The following is an 18,398-nucleotide window of genomic DNA, read 5'->3' on the forward strand; positions in this document are numbered from 1 at the left end:
ACCTCTATTAGTATGAAGACTTTCTGCCTGGGTACGTAAGTAAGAGTGTTCGTTACTTAATGTTTGAATCAAGACACACATCTGCATGCATTTCTAATCTGAGGAGCCTATAGCGGTTACCACAACTATCAATTAGTCAGCAATAGCTGAGACCTTCAACGCCTCTGAAGGAACAAAGGTGGAAAGACATGCAAATACTCCAGCATCTGGGTCACACAACCTGCTGGCTACAAATAATGGCACATTTCTGTGGATGTTTTCTGTTTAACTCTCAAATCTGTGTAATATTACAGGTTATAACAGATCCAGCCACATAATTAGATATGGAGCATCTATAAGCACATATGTTTCTTTGGTATCACTGGGAGTAAGATGGATTAATTTGAACTAAAAGAAAATGCCCAGTGACAAATACAAATTTATAGCATGCTCATTCCTTGCTCCACTTTAATCAACTGCCACTAGAACTGAAAAATTAACTGTTTTGTGGAATCCTGTGTCCATTTCAGTCACTTTCATAAAAGAAGCTTTAAAAGCAGCGATGAAGAAAAGGAAAGAGAAATATTTAGCTACAGAAAGGCACATAAGAGCATTAATTCTCCTCCACAGATGAAAGCATCCTGGTTAAACTCAAGCCTAAATTTTGATTAGTATTGAACAGGTCTGTTTCGGGGAGGTGCATGTGTATATTTTTTAGTTGCATACTGTAACAGCGAACATGGGACATGTCTATGTCCACTTGCATTAGATGTATTCTGTGCCAACCACCTGGAAAAAAAATGAGCTCTTTTTATCTGATTTTACAGAAGCCTAAAAAAAAAATCTTTTGAAAACCAATACATTGCCTTTCAGTGTTCAAGGACATCAAACTATTGCTCACTTGAATACACAAGGAGAAAGAAAGAGGCACAAGTCACAGTTGAACTTTCTCACTTTTAAATATGGATAATTTCAAACAGAATGGTGTACTTTGTATACGGTGTTATCTGTGATGTTTTTGGACCCCATACATGAAAAATGACATTTCTTTACCCAGCTTTTCATGTTAGAATTGAAATCTTTTCAAACAAGGCACAGAAAATACAGTATCTTGAATATTAATATCTTCCTCTAACTCTGTAACAGAGACAGTCTCACCTGGAGATACAGCCAAGGGGTGGCAGGAACTGCAAAGCAATATCACCTTATTTCCCTTTGCTATTTATTTCTTTTCTTGAGCCTATGACTCCAAAAAGCAACTTTTGCTTTCTTTCTTCCTCGATGAAAGAGCTCAACAATAATTTCCCCCGTTTTAACATGTAAGGTAATCACGGAAGCTGAGGAATCTGGAGCTAATGCTCACAGAAAAAAACCAACAATAGAGCATAAATCCCGACCTGCAGAGTGAGTCTGGGAAGCTTTCACAATGAGCAGAGGTGTTAGGAATGGGGAAAAGAATCCTTATCGAGATAGAGCAGGGGAGAGGGGGGCCCAGGAACCCCCATCCCACCCTGTCACTTAAGAGAGAACAAATTCTAACAAGGTTGAGGGGAAGAGAGGAAATGGTGCTAAATAGCGGGAGGTGACCCACCGTCCTGTTTGCTCCTTGGCTCTCGCTGAGGGGAATAACAGCCACAGCAGTGACAACGGAGTTCTAACGTGTCGGGTACAACCTCTGCCCAGAGCTCTCTACCTCCCAAAAAGGAAAAAGAAAAAAAAAAAAAAAAAAACTGAAAATATGCCTGGGACAAATACAACTGTAAGGAGCAGACGCCATCGGCAAGTCACAGACCCCATCAGCCCGGGCTGGTCTATGAAAGCCGCAGATCAAGGGTCCCATTCAAAGGCAGCAAAGAAGCAGAGACAATGGAAAATCAAAAACTGGCAGGGCTTCTGGAATAATTTAATTCCTCACTCCAGAATTTAGATGGGGATAGCAAGAAACACAAGCGAGAGCTCCTTCACACCAAGGCGCAAGCATATGCCTGCCTCTCGGCGGGTGTATTTTTAGACACAATATCTTGGGTAAGGAAGGCAGCCTGTACCCTCAGCAAGAGCATTTGCTTCCTAATGTTGGGGCAGCCTCCTTTCCACTCTGAGAGCAGCTGATGGGCAGAGGAAGCAGTCCACATTTCCCACCAAGCCAAAGGTCAGGGAGGAGGACCCCAAACCATGCCCCATTGTCTCTGTGCTCAGAGAGCATTAAACACATTTTCAAGATGTGCTCCAAAATGAGGTCATGCTGTGCATGGCAACATGTGCACTTCCTATCATTCCACATCTGAAAGTAGGACCAAGACTACATATTACACCTTGAGAAAGAAAATACAAACCCCATAGAATGAGGGGTAAAATACTACATAGGCCGTACATTACATTAATATATGAATTAATTTCTTACACTTTTCCAAATGATATTTGCAAGAGATACATGGGGTTTTATGGCAAATTTAAATGGGCTTTAAATTTGAATATTTCTCCCACTCACATCAAGCTTCAAGTATTTAAAATAATAAACGCAACAGAAAATCAGCCCAGCTCATTAAAATATGATGAACTAGAAAGCAAAGAGATAAGCTTTGTCTTTGCAGACAAATGAAAAATAATGTGGTATATTTTTGTCGGGTCTGGAGAATTTTTCTCTCACATGGAAATTAAAATTTTTTTAAAAATTCTTTAAATCTTTCATATTAAAGTCCTTATGAAATATGTATGTGGACCTATATATACATATATAAAATTCTCAAGTTAAATTAAATTTATGGGGAAAATCCTAGAAATAGTACATCAAACAATCAAAAAATAACCACCAAAAAATATCCTGCACTGCATACGAATCTCTTTCAAGTTTCCTATCTTCCTAGAATGGAGGTGGACTAAATGGTGATGCATAAGAAATGAACAAAAATAATATTGCAACACACCATAATGTAAATGAAATTGCTTAAAGAACAAAATCCCTCTCTTTCATATTTTTGGGTCAGAATTGTTTTTGTCAAAATTGGATTTTTTTTAATGCTATCTACAGTATAGGTGGTCTATAAAAGATACAGGATGGATTATTTCCAGCTCTATAAATAAGCATCCTGAGTTTTGATTTTCTTTTAAGGGTGGAAGCAGTTTTCAATTTCACATCGTAAATCTCACTAGAACTGAATAATGCTCTCACAAGGATTGACAAAGAAAGAATAATTCATGTCAGACCAAAAGGCTTCTTTCAGACAGTTTCATGCAGCTTTCTTCCAACAGATCTGGGCCAAAACGAATGTAGAATCTTGAGCTGAGCTGAACTATCCATCACATTTTCCCAGTCTTTCAATTAATGACAGTGCAATCAGATCGATAGAAGGTAATAAGAAAAGAGCTTTGCATTTTTATACCTATTAATTCGCTGAGTAACTCCAGCAATAAAACGTGACTTGAAAGGAAAAACACTCAAGGAAAATGAATTCTCTGAGCATACTGAGCAACAACTCCCTGATCCAAAAATGAACAGGGAAGAGTCTACCTTGCCACCAGCATGGTTAGGCTCTAAAGATCAGAGTGCCTTTTCAAGGCCAAGTGTAGTCTTTTGCCAGGAGATTCTCTGCAATACACTAGCCCCACCATATGTCTAACCAAATCAGTCCTTTTTTCAGAATTTTGGAACAAACATCTTTGAAATGTACACTACAGTGGAAGGAAAGCTATTGTTCTACACTTGCTGGGCCACCCTGAATTCCAAGTTTCAGATCTCGGTTTTCTGTGATGTTCTGCATATAGGAATTAGGTTTAGAAAGCTTGGAACAGGGAAAGAATGGCAAGAATGCTGCGCTCAGCCACATTCCAGGTTATTGCATTGGCTGAAGATTCTGCAAACAGTGACAGACATAACAATGCTCCATGATGTCTGTATTCTCTATCTTGATCCCCAGTGACCAAAGACTGGGGGAGCAAGGGTGAGTCCTCTGCAGAAAGGGTGAGGCACAGAAGGGCTGGCCTGTGATGGCTTCTAGTATTCATGTATCTGGATTTTAACGTCATGGAGCTTCAAAACAGCAACTCAGTCATGAGAAAGTAGAATCCCTCTATAAAACTGAGGCTACTGTATCTTCAACACACCACTGGTGTAGTAGAAAGAAGATCAGTCGTGTTGCCAGGAAAACCAGGTATTGAATCTCAATTCTGTCAAATACTACCTAGCACCTTTGCACCTCAGGTCCTTCTTAGTAAAACAGGAATACTGTTGCTTACCTCAAGGGCTAACTGTGAGGATTGAATGTACATAAAGCACGTGATACATAATATCTAACCCAGCCCCTTCCCTATCCTCAGGTTTCCACATTTAAAGCAGTAATAAAAATACAATCCTACTATGAAGATTAAATGAAGCAATGTATATAGTGCACTCTAAGTTCAGTACTACACAACTGAAGAGTATTATTAGCATTGATAGAAAATTGCAGTAATTATTTTAAAACTTGAATATGGTATTCAGCATAAAACACAAAGGGTGGATAAAGTGGACAAGGACCAAATGTGTACTTATATCTAAAATAAAATAGTAATCATGTGAATTGGCCAGCACCAACCAGCTTTCCACTGGATTCCAAGCTTAGATGTATGTGGTGGTCCCCTTTGAAGGTAAAACATATCAAGACTTAAAGTTCCATGATGAAATTACGGAAAGAAATTTAACAGTTTTTAAGAAATACCTTTGCTAAGAGAGTCACCATTGTTTTCATTGTGTTTATAATAAAAGGGGAAAAATCTAATTCATTATTCATTTAGTGTTTGTCAGTAAAATATTTGTAAAGAACAATATACGGTGTCATGTGTAGAAGGATAATTTTGTCCACAAAGAGCTTAGAGTCTAAAGAAGACAAATTTTAAATTATGAAATGGAAGTGAGAAAAACACTACTAGTCTTAAAGCAGTGTTTTATGGTAATTGGTGTTTGACATCCGCACTATTGCAAGTATTTTTTAAAGCACTCTTTTTATTACTTTGTCATGTTGATCACTAACTAATGGAATGAGACAATGAATAACAGAGCATAAAATAATTCCTACAAAATACCAAGCTTTATTGAGACATCAAATTCATTACCTACATATGATTGATAGAAAATATTGGGAGGTTTATAGTAATTAAAGCACTACTTCAAATAGGTATGCTTACCTGAAGAGGATGTCTGCTACTTACAATGTGTCAGGCAATTTATGCTGTGATAAGTGTTTCATGTCTAACAACCCTCTCAGTCTTAACTACATCCCTGTAGGGTATGTGCTATTGTTATCATCACCGTTTACAGAAGAAGAAACCAAAGCACAGAGAGGTCAAGTGACTTTCCCAAGATCACAGAGCCAACATATGATACAGCTACTATAACATGTGGGCAAGGGGCTGGGGATTTAGCTCAGCGGCAAAGCACCTGCCTGACAAGCACAAGGTCGTGAGTTTGGTTCCTGGTACTGGAGAAAAACCAAAGCCAAAAAAAAAAAAACATGGGCAAATTGATGCCTGAGCCAACACTCGTGACCTCTCATCTTTCTTTTCCTCCTTAGATATTCATCAAACTGAATTCTTTAACAAGGTAAAACCAAATGACCAAAAGCTAAGTTTAATCTGGATGAATACTGGGGAAAAATTCACAATAAATCTTACAATCAGAAACAAAACGGAGCAAAGTGAATCCAGGCATTCTCTAAGCACATTCGTTCACCAAATACTGCTGAGCAAGGCTTTGTCATATAGACTGGTTCCTTTTCCCAAAAAAGCTTGTAGGCTAGTGTAGGAAATACCAATATGGAGAGCAAAGACTCTTGGGAAAATCAGAGTTCAAACGCAGAGTACTTTTTTCCATTTAGAATAGCTTTTAGGAGAGCCGATTCATGAGATCAGAAACGGCTGGATCTAGATTTCCAGGAGAACAGATCTCAGTAGTAATTTCCATATGGTTTCATGCTAACCACAATCACTCCTTCTGATTTCTATCTATGGAAAGTGCCTGGGGATCTGTTGTGTGGTTGCTGTAGGCACTGTGTAACATGTCAGCGCACTAGGACTCTTCCAGAGGACCCTGGAGATGCATGGCTTTTATTCCTCAAACGACCTGATCTAGCCCAGGTATTACAAAAGGAAAGACCTTTCTCCTCTCTGCCTTAGTGTTTAAAGGAAATTTTAAAAGAAAATTCCATAATAATTCAAATAATGCAGGTATACATATTTTAATAATGTCTACTACTTTCCCAATTATAATAATAACATATTTACTATCAATACCTTAGAGAAAAAATACAAAGATGACAATTAAAATGATCCATAATAATAACAATTGGACATAGTCACTTGATATTTTAGCACATTTCCTTCTTGTCCTTTACACATGTGGATGTTGATCCATACACTTATGTACTTTTTACAATGTTTGGATCATAATATAGTTTCCTTTCCTACCCTCCCATGTGAACATATCCAGACCATTTTTAATATATAATTATATTAAAACACATTTTAAAGGATTGTCTTCTATATTCTATTTTCTGCATGTAAGTTTCTTAATCATTCCTCCAATACTGGACATTTAGGATGCTTCCAACCTTTGGATTATACATATAATTGTAAAAAAAAATCTTTTTCATAAATATTTGCCATTTTCTTTAGTATAGACTAGAGTTGAGACCAATGGATCAAAATATTTTCATTTTCATGCATTATTAAAGAGCCTTATAGAACGTTTCAGCAAATTTACATAACTATTTTTTTTTTTTTTTTTTTTTTTTTTTTTTCTGACATACCGTGGGTTAAAGCAGCTTTTTGTGTGTCTGTTGACCAGTGTATTTTTTTGTCTTTTTGAGACAAGGTCTCACTATGCAGCTCAGGTTGGCCTTTAGCTCACTTTGTAGCCCAGGCTGGTCTCCAACGTGTAATGATCCTCCTGCCTCAGCCTCCTGAGTGCTGGGATTACAGGTGTGCACCACCATGCCTGGCCCTAACATAACTATTGAATGGAGTTTCCACTTCTGTACACTCTCACTGACCTTGAGTTTTGCTTTATTAGTTTTAAGTTGTTTGTGTTCCTTTAAATTTTAGGAAGATTGAACTTATATTTCAAGAATTCATTGACCATTTCTTCTTTTTATTTTGCATCATGTTCATATTCTTTGCCATTTCTCTGTTGTGTAGCTGTTATTTTTCTTATTGATTTGCAAGACACACTTTTTATATATTTTTTAGGTTTTTGAGACAGGATCTGGCTAGGTCAGATCCTGGCCTTAAATTCACTTGGTAACCCATGGTGATTCACCTGGTTCAGCCTCCCAAGTGCTAGGATTAAGTCATGTGCCACCACATCCAACAATATACTCATATTTATGCATGTTAATATATGTGTTTGCATATATGTGGAGATATACACATATATACACACACACATCCATATAATCATTTATGGCCTTTCTCAAGTATCACAAATATATGTTTATACTTTTGCTTATATTTTTTAATTTACAAAGATTTCATATTCTTTCTATGCAAATCTCCTGATACTTTCCTTTGTGATACCATCAGGTGCTTTTATATTCTGAAGTTTTTTCTCTCAAAATTAAATGTTCACCAGCATTTTCTTTATGTCACTTATATGGGCAGTCTTTGTATGTAATCTACCTGAAATTCATTTGGGTTCATTTTATGACATAAGGGTATAACTGCAGAGATTTATTTTTCCTTTAGTTGGTCATTTTTCTAGTATTCATCACCACCTATCTCGATATTTTAAGTATGATTATGTTGTCTATATATTCAAGCCTGTTTAAGAGCCATATATTCCATTCAGATGCTTATATTTAAATCCTCTGTAGTAAATGAAACTGTAAAAGCATTTTTCTATTTCATCATCACTAAAACTAAGAGATGATTGTAATCAGAGAGAGAGACACACACAAATATTCCTTGCTTAAGGATGGTGCCCAGTTGTGTGGCTGATTTCAGGTATGATAAGACAGCTATAGAGACCTGCTGTGTCTCGAGATTGGCCAGGCTGGCAAAGGAGCTGAAATTGGATTCAAAGGGGCTGCGATTAAGAAAGAAGATTTCATGTTAAGCCAGCCAGGAAAGTCAGGAGTCAAAGGGGTTAATGAAATAAAAATCTGCAGGAGAGAGTCAAGGCCTAGGTACTGACAAGAGCACTTATAAATTAAAGATTGAAGAGGCCAGGCCAAGTTTGAGCTCATTTTCTCAGAACTAGACAAAAACAGAAGCCAAAGCACATTAAAGAGTGCAAAGTAGAATTGCAGGGGTGGAGGCATGGGGTGTCTGCCCACCTTCTGGCCGGCACATACACAGAGCATGGATGGAGAGAGTGGATCGAGACCAAGGGGCACAAATGTTCCTGGGCATCTTGTTTGCAGAAACTTAACTACAGTACGCATTCTTCTAACACACAGAGAGTTGAGTTGGGTAATTTACATGCCCTCATTTTTCATTGGCACAAAGATGGATTTTGATGGAAATAAACAGAGGAGAATGCTTGCCTTCGTTCACCCTCTCCCTTGCAGTGTCAGGAACCAAGTGGAAAAATGAAAACTAAAACAGTTCGCTCACCGGAAATGTGCAAGTGTGGAAAGTGTGGAAGTTTCCAATTCTAGAAAGTAGGTCAATTTGACCCACAGCATTGTTAATTAAAAAGTATATTTCCCCTACCCAAGGAAGTACGGAGGAGAAAAGCTGTGACCCAATGATAGCTGTGACCCACTTGTCAGCACTCATAGCTTTCTATCGAAATTCTGACAGGCCATTCATGTGGCCCAAAGGTAACTTACTCCACAACGCCACTACCCTGCACTGTCCATATACGACATTTCTGGGAGAATGTAAGGAATAGACCTAGTGGTTGGAAGTGTGAGCTTTAGAGTGAAACAAGCAAAGCTTGACCCTTCCAATACCAATAAGTGGCTCTGTGATCTTGAATAAGTTTCCTAACCTCTCTGAGCCTCAGTGTCTTCGCTTATTACACGAGCATAGTAATTGTATTTATCTCAACCTGTGACTGCAAGAACACAATCAGAAAATGCATATGAACTATCTAGGAGCCTGGTGCATGTGTAGGATTCAAATAAATATTAGCCTGTGATAGGAGGCAATACAGATAATGCAGGCAGCAGAATTAAACCTGCCTTCAAACATCAGCTCCACCATTTGTTCTTATTTCATCCTCTATGTCTCCATAAAATGGTCATATGAATACAATGATATTTATTGGATAAGGTTGTGAAGATTAAATAAAGTAATATGCATTCGCACTTGGTATAGTGCCTGTTTCTCAAAAGATCAGCTGCGTTATAGCTATTATCTTAGTACCTATGCAGAACGTAAAACTAAAATCTGTAGGTCGAAAGTCAGTAAGAAACTGAAAACATGAACTAATGGGGAATTTCTTTTCCTTTGGAAATGTACTATAACTAAATCTGCTTTTCTGAGTTGATTTCTCCTCCCTAATGGAAAATACACATTGCAATAAAATGGATTCCTGTGGCAATGCTGGAGGCATTCTGCATGTAATCACAGACAAGGCAGCACCTCTAACACAGCTGGATGACAGTTCCGAGGCACTGTGAGTTCACTCAGAGGGCACAAGATGTCTTTGCTCCAGACTGTGACAGCAAGCATTCTCTCTCTCCTACTGTCTTGGCGATCCTGTGTGATTTGAGACCCAGCATCCAGGAAACCTCTCAGGCTGTGATAATCTCAAGGAGACCCTAAGTGTCCTGATTCCCAGTGCTGTACATCTCTCCCCATAGGTGATTTTAAATTCTTTTATCCATCCATCATTTATTTGTGAATACCTAGGCTAGGGTGGTGCATATATGGTAAGACAAACAATTTAGGTCCTTTACTCACAAGACCTAATCTCTAGAGAGCATCAAACATTAATCAGATAATGTACAGGTAAATAAATAATTGCAAATTGTGATTTAAGTACCAGAACTGAAAAAAGAATGATGATTATGTGATCTGCATAGGAAGACCCCTCTGACGAAGGGTAATTTACAATGATATAAAGCATGATGTGTAAGAAGCAAGGTCAGTATTGAGTGTAAAATCTTCACAAACATGAGCCTGGAGGATGTTCCTCCAGAAGCTATATTGCTTTGGGTAAGTATCATGCTAGCAGTCAGTGAAAGAATCCTGACCACGTGTGGTTACCTGCTGTCCATTACAGGAGACAAAGGTGAAAGCAAATTCCAATTCCCACCACAGGGAAGCAAGGCAAAATGGGCAGTCAGTGTACTTTTGCTTGGGGCAATTCTTCTACAGCACCTAGCGTGTGTCTCATAAGAAGGGTAGCATTTTGGGAAGGACCAGCACATACGAACAGGACTCAATGTGAACAACAGAAGCTCTGGTAGTCAGGGAAGAAAGGGGGTTATGGGTGCTAAGATAGATGCGATAATCAAGAGCAGCCCCTGAGAGAGAAAATAATGGAATCTCAAATTCCTACATAAGTTATGCAGAAGTTAAGATATTTGTCCTACATCTTCTTCTTTCTACCAATGTAAACGCAGCACATTCTTCAAAAGCTAATTCAAACCTGGCCTCTTTCCATACTTCCCTACCTCCCCAAGCACATCATCCCCCAGTACCATATCACACCTCCGCTACTCTGCGCCTCGTTGCTCTGCAGTCACTCAGTGGATTACTTTCTTGCCTACTCGGTAAGAGGGTATAGTTCTCAAGGACTAGGTCTCTTCCTTTACTTTTGTATTCCCCAGTGCTTGGCTTAATATTGTACCCACTCTAGGCATTTAATGTATTAATGCCTGCTGGATATATTAATGGTTTAATGAATCCATATATCTGTAAGATTTCAATAAGATTTCAGAAAAAGCAAAGGAAGTTTCCTAAATATAACAAAATTGAGTGATCCCTGGCGAGAGCTACATAGTAGTCTTCAGGAGGCTACTGTTTACTACTGTAACTTCCTTAGACAGTAAACTGTCTTCAGTTTACTACTGAATATCGGTTCTTATTTAAACAAAGTGCACAAGGTCATATATCTGGAAATTTTCATCTGTGCAGAGTAAGTGAAGGGCACCTCTACCTAGAGAACTGTCATGCTCAGAGAGACCCTCCAAAATTTCATCTCTACTTCTGAATCTGTCTGGTTACCCTCTCAATCCAGAGGGCTCATGGTATGAACAGAAGCCAGTCCTTAGGAATAGTCCCTGCACCATCTCCTTGAAGAATACTCTGAACACACCAACCTCCTCCGCTCGGGACTAGAACTCCACTCCTCCACCATATCAAAGCATATTCTCAAGACCGCCAAAGCACAGCCACCGACCTGTTCTCGTTAATGCTGGGCTTCCATGCAACAGTGCTACATTAAACTATCTTAAAAAAAAAAAAAAGGAAGACTGGACACAGAGTGGGATATAGCTTTACTTTCTTCCTGTCTTAATGGCTGGAAGCTATGAGGTAATCTTTTCAGAAGGTTTTGAAGGGTCAAAGTGATTTCATGAGAGTTTATTACTATTCACATTTAGAAGACTCAGCTCTTTTTTTCTGCTTTGGATGAAAGTGCTCCTTTCTATATACTTCTTACAAGCTTTAATTTTAAGAAAATAGGAACATAAAACTTGCCTCTCTGAAGGCATCAATGCCCCATCAAATCTGATGTCATTGCCTTAAAAGACTGAAACAAAAGGCCAGACGCCCCCAAACCAGTCATCTCTCAGAGCCCAGCAGCAGGCAGGCTGCTGGACAGGAAGGTCTGAGCCTCGACACATAAAGCATCCATCACTCGCTGGACTTGCTCCGGCACAAAAGGCTTGGCTTTCTCCCATTAGGCAGCATGGCATGCCCTCTTACAGACCCCTCGTCACACTCTGTGACCTCCTCAGTTGGTGTGGCCTTTGTTTCCTTTTTTCATTTCAAAATGACTCAGCTGGCACCACGCTGAAGCCCAAGTTTGCCTTTTAAAAGTTGCCCTTCTGGAAAGTCTTGGCTGAGTTTTTGAGAAAGCAGGTGCCATGCTGCAAAGTTACAAGAAGGTTCTCTTTTCAGATATGTTTCTACCTGTACATGTGTATATACACGTCTGTAGATTAAATGCAGGGGAAAAGTATGCATAGCCTTTGTACAGAGCAATGGAACCGGTTTGTAATTATTTTATTCACTGGGTTTTTCTGTTCCCATTTAGGACCTTCTCCAACCTGCCCAGGCCCTCAAGCCTACCACCCCAGCTGAAATGCAGGAGAATTGATTCACTGATGAAGAAAGAAAGTATTCAGAGGCACAGATTCTGTCCACACAACAGCAATGGGCAGCATAAATCACAGGCAGCCACTGGAATGGGCAGTGAAAACCACAGTAAGCATTTCAGTCCTTTAGGCAATCACCCTGGAATAATGACCCCTAATTTATTTTAGCTGCATTGCGCTTTAGTAGAGATGTCCTTACTCTCACTCCAGAGATTTCAGAATATTTTTCTGTCATTCTTGCTTTTAAAACAGAGAATCTGGTTCATTCCCTATGTGTTGCGTTATTAATCTACCCAAACATTTCCCCCTACATAACTATCTGCTCTACCTTGAATTTTTTACCTCTTAACTCTATCTCTGCCTTAGCTTGCTTGGCTGACTCACTCGGTGATCTTAAATTTCTCTTCTTTATGTCTGGTTGCTTATGTTTTGGGGCAGACAATAGAGGTGATATAGGCCATTATTCATGAGTAGCTTCAAGGGTAACGTGAGAAATGCCTCATCTCCTGACCCCTCTTAGCATAAGAATTGGTTATAAAATTCTAAACTGAAAAGAGAAGTTCTGGGAAAGATATCAGAAAGCTTTCTGGAGTTTTCTGGAAGAAAGACCTGGGGAGAGGAACTCCTTAAAAACTAAAAACTAAAATAAAATGGTTTACTAAAAGGAGAATATTGACTATAGTTAAGAGCTCTAAATCACCACCATCCAAAACAACCTCTGGGAATGGCAACACAAATTCAAAATAACAGTGAAACATGGTAATGGCCAAGAGTTTAATGCATTCACTTCAAAACATAGTAAGCTAGGGTTCTGTCATCTGTAGCCAAGCAGACCCTTCACACTTCCCTTCCTCACCTTTATCTGAGCCTTGATATGCAAGCAGTGGTACAGCAGAAGGTACACAGTAGGGAGAAGGGCCCTAAATCACCTACTGGTTACCCAGTAGCTCTCTACACGTAAGTAACCAGTAAGAGAAGTGTGTCTCCCCAGTGAGATGCCTGGAACTGTGATTCTCTGAGGAGCTTTACTCTCTCAGTAAAGCCCCCTGGTCTCTGTAGGCACAAGCAAAACCAAGCAATTTCTCACCACCTCTTCTCCCTCAGCCATCTTTTCATAGCTGAAGCTTCAATTCCTAACAGCTCTACTATGAATATACTTTCATGGTCCATTTTCCATCTCATTTATCTGTCCAGAACACCAGACAAATACTTTCAAAAGCTGGCTGAACTCCCAGTGGCCAAGAAGACACTAAAACCCAACGTGGCTGGAAAAAAGAACATCAGTGAACATCAACATCACTGCCCTTTCCTTCCCACAAGCACTCAGCCCTACATAGCTGATGTTAAAGATGGTCAACCACTCAGTCATCCAGAAACCTGGGAATCATTCCACCTTCCTCCCTCTGAATTACTCTCTACTCCCAACAACAGATCCTGCCCAGGGAATCCAAAATGTATCGCCAATCAAGGTCAGTTTTCCAGTGAGAAACAAAAATAATCTGAGCTTAATGAGACGAATGATGATATAATAGAGTGAAAAAAGTATAAGCTTTTGAACCAAATACATATGGATAGAAATCCATAAATAACTCTATTACCTACTGATGCTTTGATAATTGAGCAAACCACTTTCTGAGTTTTGATTTCTGTGAAATGAACAAAATTTAAAATTAAAATGAAAAAAAGTCTTATTATTTAGGGAAGAAAAAATATTTGCTTTTGCTCTATTCTCAATGCATATCTTCAGTTTCTCTTGCCTAGACATTAGTAAAGTGCACACCTGGTGTTTTTGGTGGATGTGAGGATCATCCAAAAATATCAGGTATGCATTTTACAGATGAAGAATTTAAGTAATCTATGCCCATGTCTGACACTGTCTCATTTCATCTGGGTTAAGGAGAGATAAAATGACACATGCCACATATCAGAGATTTGAAACTATACAGATCTATATGAACCTAAATCCCCATGATTATAGAAAGCAATAAAGATTGTCAAAGTCTCCTTGATGCTTTGTTATTACAGTGAAAAATGAGAAATAAAAAATTTATAATCTGTCCCTCTTACACACTTGAATTAAAATTAGCTGAAGTTTACCCCCAAATCAAAGGTATATTATAAAGCCACAGACCCAGGAACTCAACATGTCCAACCTGTCTCATCTTACAAGACAGGAAAAGCAATGTCCAAAAACCTGCATGGCTAATTTGCAGAAAATCCAGGGCTCCTGAGTCAGTGTCATGTTATTTGTCAACCCCACTTGTCAAAAAGAATATAAAATTCAGAGAGAGCAGACCTGATAAATTTGAGTGTTCCATGTAGAGAGCACCTGAGCATTTCACAGAGAGCCTTACTCTCAAAACATGCTCCTTATAGATATTTTTAATTACCACATCTGTCTTTAAGGGGCACCCAGTACTACTATATCCCACAAGGCTAATGTAGGAAAATGCAAAAAAAAAATCTATTCTGAAAACTGAGCTTCATGAGAAGAATTATGATGTAACAGAGTGAAAAAAGTATAAGGTTTTGAACTAAATACATATGAATAGAAATCCATACTTTATTACTTACTGATGCTTTGATAATTGAGCAAACAACTTTCTGAGTTTTGATTTCTGTAAAATGAACAAAACTTTAAAATAAAATGAAAAAATGTCTCATTATGTGGGGAATAAAATATCTGCAAGTGTGTTCAATAAACGTTGGCTTCTGTTCTATTCATTAAGATGTATTGATATATATCAGCACTGGCCAATTTGCAAAACCACAATATAATTCTTATTTCTTCTTTTAAGGAGTGACAATGGTTCTCTGATGTAACTATACATAAATATAGACACATCAAAGACATGAAATGTGTTTCTCCTTTTCCTTACCACAAGTATCAGGTCTACATTTAGGCAACTGTATGGTGGTTAGAATATCCTTGCATTATAGATTTAATGTATGTTTAGTGATGCCAAGTTCTCCTACATGACTCTTTCAGAAGTCTAAACAGGGTGATCAAATGTGAAGAAAAATTAACATCAGCTTAATACACTTTCTATGCCAGATCTTACTGATGAATGAGTCTGGGCTCTGAAATTAGACTGACATGAGTCCAAATGTCATTCCAGTATATATTAATTAGCTGTCTGAACTTGTGCAAGTTACTTCCCTTTTGATGAGAAATTTCCTTGTCTGCAGAATGAGCAGAATAATAGAACCTATTTTGTAGACATATGGTGAGAATTAAAGAAATTAATGCATACAAAGTAGTTAGCACCAGGCCTGACACATGGTAAGTGCTTAATAAATGCAAGCTGTTGTCAATACATACTTCAGATGCATTGCCAGGAGGAAAAGGAAACATCAAAATAAGGGAAATGTAAACTTGATTCTGTTGAAAGTGTTCTGTTTTTGTCATCTTTCATTCTACTAATTTAATAGCTGGTGTGTAGCACTATATGCTTCTTTGTATGGAGAGTGCCTCAAGTTAATTTGTTCCCATATCCTTCCACATTTCTCAAATGCCATCATCTGCCTGGGAAACTCCCAAATCCAAGTCTGTCTTTCTTCTACTAAGAAGCCAGCAAAATGCATGTTAATACCACTGACCACTCACTCCACAAAACACTCCTGGAATTGCTAAAGAAAAAATGGTAACTTGTTTCTGTAAAGTCTTATCTAAAAATGATGATCTAAATAGTACTCTGTTCATTTAAAATCCCATCAATGCACTTCTCTTTTGTATCTATACATATTTGGACAATGTCTGCTTCTTCCTGTCTGAAGCAGCTGTGTGTTTGTGAAAATAGCACACAAATTGACATCAGGGGATCAGAGGCTCAAACCCTAGCTCCCTGTTCATGTTGACTATGGAGCAGGTGCTTTATTTCACTGAGCCTAATTTTCCTGATGTGAAAGTAGTATGATATAATAACATCCAGACAATGGAATGTTGTTCAACCCTAAAAAGAAACGAGCCATCAACCCATGAAAAGATATGGTAACTTAAATGCATATTTCTAAGTGAAAGAAGTCAATCTGAAAAGGCTATGTATTATATGGCTCCAACTCTATGATATTCTAGAAAAGACAAAACTACGAACAAAATATAAAATTTAGCAGTTGCCAGAAATTAGGAATAAGGAGGGATGAACAGCAGAGCACAGAAGATTTTTAGGGCAGTGAAACTATACTGTGTGATATAATAGTAGATACTGTTTAGTACACATTTGTCAAAATGCATAAAATGTACAGCACTAAGAGTGAACCCTAAAGTAAACTATGGGGTAGTGATGAGTCAATGTGTGTTCATCAGTTGTCACATGTCTGCCATTTGGGGGGAGACTGCTAATGAGAAAGGCTGTGTATGTGTATAGACATGGGATACATGGAGACTCTGCTCACTATTCCTAGCAATCTAAAAGCAATCTAAAGTCTATTTTCTAAATTTTTAAATATATACTTATTTATTATTTACTTTTGCAGTATTGGGGATAGATCCCAGGGCCTCACATATGCTTGGCCAGCGCACTAACACTGAGCTACATAGCCCCAGTTTAAGTCTTTCTCTTAAGTGGGAGTAACATCACACAGGGTTGCTATGAGAAGGATGAAAGTTGATAAAGCCTGTAAACCAGCTCACAGAGCATCTGAATACCATGCTCACAAATATCAGCTGAGGCTAACTGTCCCTTCTACCACATCTCTTCGTGCAGATTGTGCCTGAGAAGGAAGGCACCACCCATGACCAGAACATTCTAGAACACATAGAGCAGAATTCTAAGAACAATGGGTTACTATATTACAAGGATAATGATTGTTCCATGATCTCACAGGTTAGATAGTGCATATTTACTATCTTCTTAGCATTCTGCCTCAAGAAAGATGATTTTTCTATAATTGAGACAATATTTTTAAGGATTTCATTTGTCACGGGTGCACAGAAAATATCATTAAAATAAAGTAGACCCAAGGGTGAGGGCAATGAGGTACCTGTCTCAGTCACAAACTTAAGGTGAAACCAAAAATCTCAGAAATCCAGATAAACAATATTTTAATGCAATATTACAAAAAAATCAAAATTAATATGAGACCCATGATTAGCACAATATCATTTTTTATAAGGCAGGATCACCACAGAATGTTTACCTTTTAATTTAGGTTTCAGTATAGCTTGGCTCAACACTGAAATGACACCCAGACAACGGAATTAGGAGTCCACAAAGGGAAAATGTAGCAAGCTCTTACGCTGGGGTTTCCTGCATTCATGGTCCCAGATGCACAACTAGTCCTTCATTCTGAAGCCCAGTTCACTTTCACAATAATGTTCAGAACTGTTCCTTAACCTTGGCAGTGTTGCCCATCAGAGGATGTGCTTTAGATAACAACTTTAATAAAACAAACATGAATAGCCAAGAGCCACAAAGATAGCTGTCTCTAATCTCTAACTCCTGCTCTTATTCTCTTCCCATGCTTTTGTCCAATCACTTACTACTCCTGGTCCTTTTATCATACCAAGACAACATGCTGGGTCTCATATAGCTTAGATCTCTGGCTTGAGCAAGGCTTCCATTGTTCACTCAAGTACAAGCCCTGAAAGGGAAGGAATGGCTGAAGGTCATGGTTCAGTTATTCACTTCCTAAAGCACAATGAAAAGAGAGAAGAACAGGGAATAATTAGGAATAAGTGTAGGTGTACTGAGGAGATTGGGGTAAGAAATTATTGAAGGGAAAGTATCGATCTCTGTGATCTCCAGTTCCTTGAGGATAACTGGTCTCATTTGTCAACAGTGCAACTCTACAAGGACGCCTTGCTAGCCTGCTCTCCTTCCCATGAAGATTACTTATCAGTCACACAATAAATATTTTCTGAACACTAGTGCTATGTGCAAAACATGATCCTTCACACTCTTCAGAATACAAAGGAGAGTGCTAGTGTGCAAGTCTGACTTTCATGAGACTCGCAAACTAGTAATAGATATAAGTTAGTAAGAGCCTCTTTGCAGTAGATACCACTTTCATACAAGTATCATTTTCATGCTGATTCCTTACACCACCTTAACAAAGATTTGACAGGTATGACCATTTCTTTATCAAAGACAAAGATAAAGAAATCATTTTTGCTTATTAATAGCGATGGTAGAGTTATAGTCCTAATATTCTGTCTTCTTCAATATAGCATGGCTT

At 38.4% G+C, this 18,398-nt stretch overlaps 2 long non-coding RNA genes across 4 annotated transcripts in view; one reads left to right on the top strand and one right to left on the bottom strand.

The window, feature by feature from the left end:
• The window catches only part of LOC102016686, a 73,323-nt gene that overhangs the window by 43,816 nt on the left and 11,109 nt on the right, over window positions 1-18,398 (top strand). Inside the window, exons 4-5 of one of the 2 annotated variants that reach the window (XR_260013.1) lie at window positions 12,161-12,330; window positions 13,416-13,690. This is a non-coding gene — a long non-coding RNA (uncharacterized LOC102016686). Of the gene's footprint in view, window positions 1-12,160; window positions 12,331-13,415; window positions 14,897-18,398 lie in introns of those variants that run through there. The other variant, XR_001232917.1, reaches the window with a different exon arrangement.
• LOC106147890 overlaps window positions 1-18,398 on the bottom strand; it is an 89,897-nt gene that overhangs the window by 31,346 nt on the left and 40,153 nt on the right. Inside the window, exon 1 of one of the 2 annotated variants that reach the window (XR_001232919.1) lies at window positions 1,571-2,690. The exons of the other annotated variant lie outside the window; for it this stretch is intronic. This is a non-coding gene — a long non-coding RNA (uncharacterized LOC106147890). Of the gene's footprint in view, window positions 1-1,570; window positions 2,691-18,398 lie in introns of those variants that run through there. 2 annotated transcript variants of the gene reach the window in all.

The sequence above is a fragment of the Chinchilla lanigera genome, unplaced genomic scaffold (assembly GCF_000276665.1).
Source record: "Chinchilla lanigera isolate Chin_1 unplaced genomic scaffold, ChiLan1.0 scaffold00011, whole genome shotgun sequence".
Taxonomy (NCBI): Eukaryota; Metazoa; Chordata; class Mammalia; order Rodentia; family Chinchillidae; genus Chinchilla; species Chinchilla lanigera.